Source organism: Mustela nigripes, unplaced genomic scaffold (genome assembly GCF_022355385.1).
Source record: "Mustela nigripes isolate SB6536 unplaced genomic scaffold, MUSNIG.SB6536 HiC_scaffold_97, whole genome shotgun sequence".
Lineage (NCBI taxonomy): Eukaryota > Metazoa > Chordata > Mammalia > Carnivora > Mustelidae > Mustela > Mustela nigripes.
This window is the reverse complement of record NW_026739511.1, coordinates 17,054-24,492: the sequence shown is the minus strand read 5'-3', so window position 1 is coordinate 24,492 and position 7,439 is coordinate 17,054. Positions and strand designations below refer to the sequence as shown.

General features: G+C 45.1%; 1 long non-coding RNA gene across 9 annotated transcripts in view; it reads right to left on the bottom strand.

The window, feature by feature from the left end:
- Positions 1–1,214: 1,214 nt before the first annotated feature.
- Positions 1,215–7,439, bottom strand: part of LOC132008331 (uncharacterized) — a 23,272-nt gene continuing 17,047 nt past the window's right edge. For 5 of the 9 annotated variants that reach the window (XR_009401593.1, XR_009401590.1, XR_009401592.1 and 2 more), the window contains one exon: positions 1,215–1,396. This is a non-coding gene — a long non-coding RNA (uncharacterized LOC132008331). The other 4 variants (XR_009401591.1, XR_009401596.1, XR_009401597.1 and 1 more) reach the window with 4 other exon arrangements.

Here is a 7,439-nt window from a genome sequence, read left to right as displayed (position 1 = left end):
ACTGTGCAGCTTTCTCTGTGTGTTACAATTTCATTGGCCACCTGTGCATGACCAGGCCCAACCGCATGGCCTATGTCCTTAAAAGCTAGTCCGTAAAGGAGAGAGGGGTTGACTTCTCTATAAGAAAAGCGGCCCTGGCTGGTCAGTGATTCTTGATGCTTGGTGCGAAATAAAGCTTTGTTTGACCTTTGCTTTGTATCAGTCTCGCTCTTTTAATCATGGACCCATTATTGGGGCATAACAGGTGGGACAGTGGAGCACGTACATAGCGGAGGGGACAGCCCACTGTGGGTATCCACCATTCCTTGCCTCCTCATTTGCATGTACTGCTCACCCTTCCCGGTGAGCACAGCATGGAAATGGACACCTCGTGAGTGGTGGTCAACGAGACTCGCTGACCACGTGATGTCTATGACCGAGTCAACTGGAGCTCGCCTTCCCTAAAGACCAGAGCTTGCTCTGAGCACCGGCAGGAAGCGGTGGCCTCTTGTGAGCAGCCCAGAACCCTGTCTTGTCCTTTCTCACTCATGTCAACTCCCTGTGTTAGCCAAGCCTTGGAAGTGGTGACTTAGGAGGGAAGGGAAAGAAAGGCAGCCCCCAGCTCCTGATCCTGTCAAGTTCCTTACTCATCAGGAAGCCGAGGGCGGCAGGGTCGGTGGAACAGGTGTGAGTCCCCAGGTGAGGTAAAGATGGCAGAGCTGGTCTTGTGCAGGATTTCCATGGTTCTGATAAGAAGAGGGCACGTGGGTGTGCCCCAGCTGTGGAATCCCTGCGTGAATTATTTAACACTGACATTGCACCCTGCGAAGATGAATGGCAAAAATCATGCCCATAATCACATTTTAAAATTTTTATTTGCTTGGAATGACATTAAATGCAAATAGAAAACAGCAGCCATGCCCCTTCAGCAGACAGACCATGGAGGAAATAAGCTTTCTATTTTAGTACCTTTAACAAACACTTCCTCCCTGTTTTTGCCCAAAGGGCCCTATATCTTCATTTTTCATGGGGATTGTAAATTATGTAGCCAGCCCTGGGGACAGCTGTGCAGTGTCTCAATGACCCAGTGCGGGGAATGGCAGGAGCCTCCCTCCTTGATACAGTAGTATTACCCAAGCCCCTGAAGCTGAAACAGAGCTTCAGGATAAAGTCTGGGGGGAGGTCCTCAAATTTCTGAGTCATGGGCTGTCGTAAACAAAATATCAACAACCGGGTGGCTTAGGCAACATACAATTTATTTTCTCATGGTTCTGGGCGCTGGAAGTCCAAGATCAAGGTGGCAGTAGGGTTCGATTCTTCAAACATCTCTCCTTGGCTTGCAGATAGCTGTGTTCTCCACTCTGTCTTCAAACGATTGTCCTTCAATCTGTACTGTCTGTGTCCTAATCTCTTCTTCCTGTAAGCACACCAGTCCTGTTGGCTTGATGCCCACCCCCAGTGAGCTCGTTTTCCCTTTATCACCTCTTTAAAAATCCTGTCTCTGAATACTGCCACATTCTGAGATGCTGGGTGTTAGGACGTCAACGTAGGAATCTGGGGGCATCCAACTAAGCCCATAACAATAGTCAAAACTGGATCCGAAACTGAAATTTAGACACATTTTAAAATGCTAAAAGTGTATATATATATATAATTTTTTTGGTAGGCCTACTATGAAGGAATGATCAAAGAGAGCTTCTATGTAATTCCATACATCCACAATTAAACCCCAGAGCTTTCTAATTTGGAATTTGGCTGTTTTGTGCTTGGTGGCAATCAAAACCAGCCTAGGGCTTTTCTTTTGTTTTGGTAGAAAAGGAGGAGGCAGAGGACTTGAGCCTTTAGACATCTTGCTGATCTTTGGTTTAATCATACTCTACTGAGTTGCCCAAAACTAATTAAGCTCTTGGCTCTGTAGAGGAGAGATGATGTTCATTACATGTCATTGGCCACATTGTTCCTTTTTTTAATTGTTGTTAACATTTGTGTTATTTTTCAGTATAAGAGACAAGCTTTATCTTAGTTTGGGCTGATGTAACAAGAGCACCATAAACTAGGTGCTTTAAAGACATACTTATTTCTCTCAGTTCTGGAAGCTGGGAAGTCTACAATCAAGACCCTGGAAGATTCCGTGTCTGTTCAAGTGCCCACTTCCTGGGTCACAGATGACCATCTTCTCCCTATAACCTCCAAGGTGGAGGAGGCGAGGGATCTCTGTGGGGTCTCTCTTATGGAGACACTAATCTCGCCCATGAGGACTCCACCCTCATGACCTAAACATCTCCCAAGGACCCCATCTCCTAGTTATGTCCCTTTGGACATTGAGTTTTCAACTTATGAATCCTGGAGGGATACACTGTCTACAGTGAGCTTCGTCAAACATCTTTTATGTTCAAGGCACTGTTTTTTGGCAAAATTAATCATTTCCTACACATCTTTTGAAGCAAGAGTATTTCTGCACTTTGCCTTCCTTTAGAACCTTTCTCTAGAGAGGATCCTAAAAAGTTCAGAAAAGACGCAGAAGAAACCTGCTGGTTAGCTCGTTTTTCACAGTAGAGCAGAATTCATTTTGAAGTAGGTTAATCTTAGAAAGCCAGGCGAAGACACTTCGCTTGAAAATCATCTCAAATGATCAGTTTTGTTAGTATGAGTAATAGTAACTATAAGATCAATAGAACAACTTTTTGTTCTACTGTGGGCCTACTGTGTGCTGGGTACCTCAGAGCATCTGAGTCGAACCGTCTCGTGATCCTTTCAACAGGCCACTGAGGGTCACACGGTCTTCTCCTCCACGTTATGGATGAGCCTTAAGTCTGGGCCAGAAATGACACAACTTTCCCAAAGCCATATTGCTACTGAGGGGCCAGCTGGGATCTACGCCCACTCTGGTGCCAGAGCCTGTGATTGCAAACGTGGGTTGCACTAGCTGTTCAGAACAAAGGACTGTTCATGGAGGTGACACAGCTAACCCGTGAGACCCACCACCCTTTTCCCTAAGGTCATCCCGGTACAGCCTGCAGTGATGGCCCGAGTTAAGCATTCGAACTTGGTGCTGCAGAGGGCGAGTTTTAGGGACAAGATTGGTGTTAAGGGGGTCTAATGAAGCCCAGAGGGAATGGAAGGAAACAGGACTTGGGGAAATATCTGGGTCCCTGGAGCAGTGATCTCCTTTTATTACTGTGCACCTCTCTTTCACAAAAATAAATAAATACATAAATACATACATACATACATACAAAAATATTTGCATACATACCACCAATTTAAGCAAATTTTTGATAAATTATAGACTCTACTACTCTACTAAATTATTATGCACATTATAAATGACATGCAAAAGCTAAACAGTTAAATGGATGACATGAAATATGAATAAAACTCATAATATTTTCTTCCATCCCCTTACTGGACTATTTCTCAAACTCCCTTTGGAGAAGACTTTTTAAAGATTTGTTAATTTATTTATTGAGAGAGAGAGAGACAACACGTGTGTGCACATGTGAGTAGGGGGGTGGGGCAAAGGGAAAAGGAGAGAAGCAGACTCCCCATTGAGCACAGAGGCCTCACTAGGGCTCAATCCCATGACTCTGAGATCATGACTTGAGCCAAAATATTGAGTCAGACATTTAATCAACTGAGACACCCAGGTGCCCTGGAGAAGACTTTTTAAGAAAGAGATAGGACACTTGGATTTATAGCAATAATTCCTAGAATTAATCTTTAAAAGTGGGAAGATAGAAATGTGTTTTTTTTTAATTTTTTTAAAGATTTTCTTTTTTTATTCATAAGAGATGGGAGGCAGAGGCAGAAGCAGGCTTCCCGCAGAGCAGGAAGTCCAGAGTGGGACTTGATCCCAGGACCTGGGATCGTGACCTGAGCTGGAGATAGACGCTGGAGATACTGATAAACCAAACTTTAGGGAAAAATACTGAACTTTACTGGGAAGATGAAGCAGAACAACAGCATATGGCAGCAACATGTGTTTTAGATAGCTGTTGGTCACCCAGAAGGCTTAAGGTGGAGAGAAAAACAAAAGGCTGTAGTGACCCAAAATTGTCCGAGTTGTTTAATTTGACCGAGGAACTTCCGGGTGACATAAAGATTTGTTTATTTATTACACGGACAGCGCCATGTGGGGACAGAGTGAGGGGGAATGAGAATTCCATACAAACGTGTGAGTGGCTCTTCTCCCATCTCCAGGGGGGAAGGATGAGATTGGGTTTACTCCAGTAAGCATGGTGATGAGTTGGTGAGGTAGGTTGACTAGATGTCTGGACACCTGAAAAAGCCAGCTAAGGCTGGCTTCCTGGCCATCTTCTCAGTGTCTTATTGAAAGCTTGTCATGTGCAAGACTTTCTTTTAACAGGTTGCCAGGTGAATCAGACTACCGGCCGCCATGTGTCATTGCTCAGGTGGTCCATGACACAATGTCCTGCAACTAAGGGGATGCACTTAGCATTACAGACATCGTTCTGTCTTTGTTATTTTGAAATTTAGAAAATATCTTATTAATTTGTTCACTCCAAAGAGGCAATTTATTGCTTACTATGACAGTCTTTTGGTAGAGGACACAAAACTGCTTTCTTTGTTATGAAAATCAATGTGTTACACCAATTTTCTGAAAGATGGAAATAAAGTGCCTCCTTCCAGCTGGGTCAGGACATAAGTGTACCCTATGTATTGGTTTTTCAATAGAGTATATTTACAGAATGTACATGTCTCTCAATACAGAAGATATTTGCTCACATTTATGTGTAGAACATTCCCGAACCTGGTCCAGGTTGCGGATGAAACCGTCACTCTGACTGGCAAGGCATAACGAAGAAGAGTTTTCCTGTAAACAATATGTGGTCATGGAAGGAATGAGCACTGCAATTCGTGGCTGATTCCAAAAGCTCTAAGAGGTGGTAGATGCACAGGCAAAGTGGTGACTTTTGCAGAGGAAGCAGGCTGGGGAGAGATAGCAAAACAGAAGTTTGAGAGGGCCCTAAAATCTCCTCCTATGGGATTATTGGCCATTGAGCTTGAGAAAGGCTATGGGGAAAACTTAAAAGAGCATCAGATCAAACCCTTGGCCACTGGAGGTTGAAACTGACATGAGCAGCACTATCTCTATTCTTGACAAGGCCACAGGATGACAAGCTTTGCTTTTTCAATGTGGTCTCATGTCTCTATACTGCCCTATAAAGAAATTAATACAAATAAATGCTGAGAGTGTAAAGTGTAAGCAGAGCTCCCCTTGGCCATTTCCTAAGTTTTGTCCACTCCGAAGTGAGTATCACTTTGGTGAGTGCATTGCAGGAAATGGCCTTAATGATCAATGGCAGACCTCCACTCCAGAGTGACATAAAAAGAAATCTGCACCTCCTTCCTGATTTGTCTGTAATGAAACTTGCTTTCCTCAGGTCCCAGCATTCGAGGCAGATAAATATGTTCCCTTTTGTTGGCTCTTACTCATACTTCAGCAAGATTTCCCATGTGCTTTCCTTGGCTGGCTGGGAAACTGGACCACAATTTATGGGATCTTAGGGGACAGGCGGGTAGAATTCCAGTGGGATCCCGGAACAGAACCTAATTGGAGATTAGAGACCATTGCGGTGCGAAGCTTTTCTTTGAGATCAAAAGAGGTGCATGTTATGCAAATATTAGCAAGTGTAAGTTCACACTGTCTATTGAAAATTTATAGACTCATTATGGTCAAGAAGGCTGGAAGATAAGTAGATTTTGGGAAAGATGCAGGTAAATTCAGGGAGGTGGCAAATTACCCCAGGGAAAGTAGAATAGCTAAAGAGTATGGCCCAAACTTTTTAAAAAGATTTATTCATTTATTTGACACACAGAGAGCCAGAAAGCACAAGTGGGGGGAATGGCAGAGGGAGAAGGAGAAGCAGGCTCCCCGCTGAACAGGGAGGCAAATGTGTGGGACTCCATCCCAGGACCCTGGGATCATGACCTGAGCTGAAGAAAGACACTTAACCGACTGAGCCACCCAGGCGCCCCCTGGCTCCAACTTCCAAAGATGGTGTATGAGATACCTTTGGTGGGAAGGAATGAAGATCAGCAACTGTCCTTGATTCTGCTTCTCAGAAAGGCATTGTGATGTGGTGCCCAGGACTTTGGAGACAGACACACGCTTGGTGCCCTCCGGCTCTGCCGCTAAAGCAACACCTTCCAGAGGGCAGCTGCAGGCACCGGGTGGCGTCACACAGGGTCAGACCCGGGAGGCACTCAGCCACGTACCCATTCCACCATCCTGCTGGGTTTGGAAGAGCGCTATCAAAGTCCCTGCTGCCAAAGGACCATCCAGAGTGACATGTCCCATGGGGCACGCCGGCATTCCTTTACACCTTCAGGTTATTGGCAGCAAGGCTGGAAATTTTTTTAAATTGCCTGGGAAAATGATAGCAAACGGCTCCAAAAAGGAGTTTCAGAACGCAGACTTCATACTATGTTTTGAGTACATTTCATTCATTTGGCAGGTACTGAGAGGGTGCTTAAGTGCTAGGTGCTGCTGCATTAGAAACGGACTTGAGGAGTTAACAGGAGGGGGCTCCAGCCCTCAACCAGCACAAAGTGGATCAATGGACGCATGTGACAGACAGAGCACTGTGACGGGGAGTACTAGGTGCTCTCATAAGAAGGGTGTGCTAGGAGCTAAGGGAACACTTAGGGGGAGCCAGCACCAACACTCGGGGAGAGCTGTGGGAAACATGATGGATGCAGATGGCTCCAGGGAAAACCAGAGAACTGCTCAGATCCCTGCTTATTAACAGCTCCAAGTGCCGGCTGCTTCAGAGTGGGGGCTGGGCGAGCAGGGAGCTGGGGTGGCCGCAGCGATGCCTGAGTTCCGACCTCCAGCCCCTGCGCTGTTTCACCTGTCCCTTTAGGAGTACAATGACATAGGATGTCACCAACGGAGGATCTACCCCTGCATCCTGGTCCTGGGAAAGCACGCGAGGGCTGCGGAGCTGAAAGCAAGAGTTGGTAGCTCCAGTAATGTGTGCAGGGTTTTAGAAAACTATACACGGGAAAAAGAAAAGAAAAGAAAAGAAAAGAAAAGAAAAGAAAAGAAAAGAAAAGAAAAGAAAAGAAAAGAAAAGAAAAGAAAAGAAAAGAAAAGAAAACTATACACGGGAAAATATCCGGTCTTATTTGCATGTGTTTGTATCATGCACAATTTTTAACTGCAATCCTCCTTTTACCTTCTTCCCTGTTGTTAAGACTCTCCTCACCGCTGCCTTTGTCCCTATAATACCTGTTGACAGCCTGGTGCTCATCCATGAGCTCATTCGCCTCTATCCACGCACGCATGGGGCTCTGTCAGTGTTTGACAAATATGGGCTCATTTTATCTACCTCTTGATCTAGTGCTTCCCAGTTAATAATCCCTCCTGCATAACGTCCTTCTGTTTTTATCTTCATTTTTATAAAGAATGGCTGCTCACCTTTTATCAGGTGCCT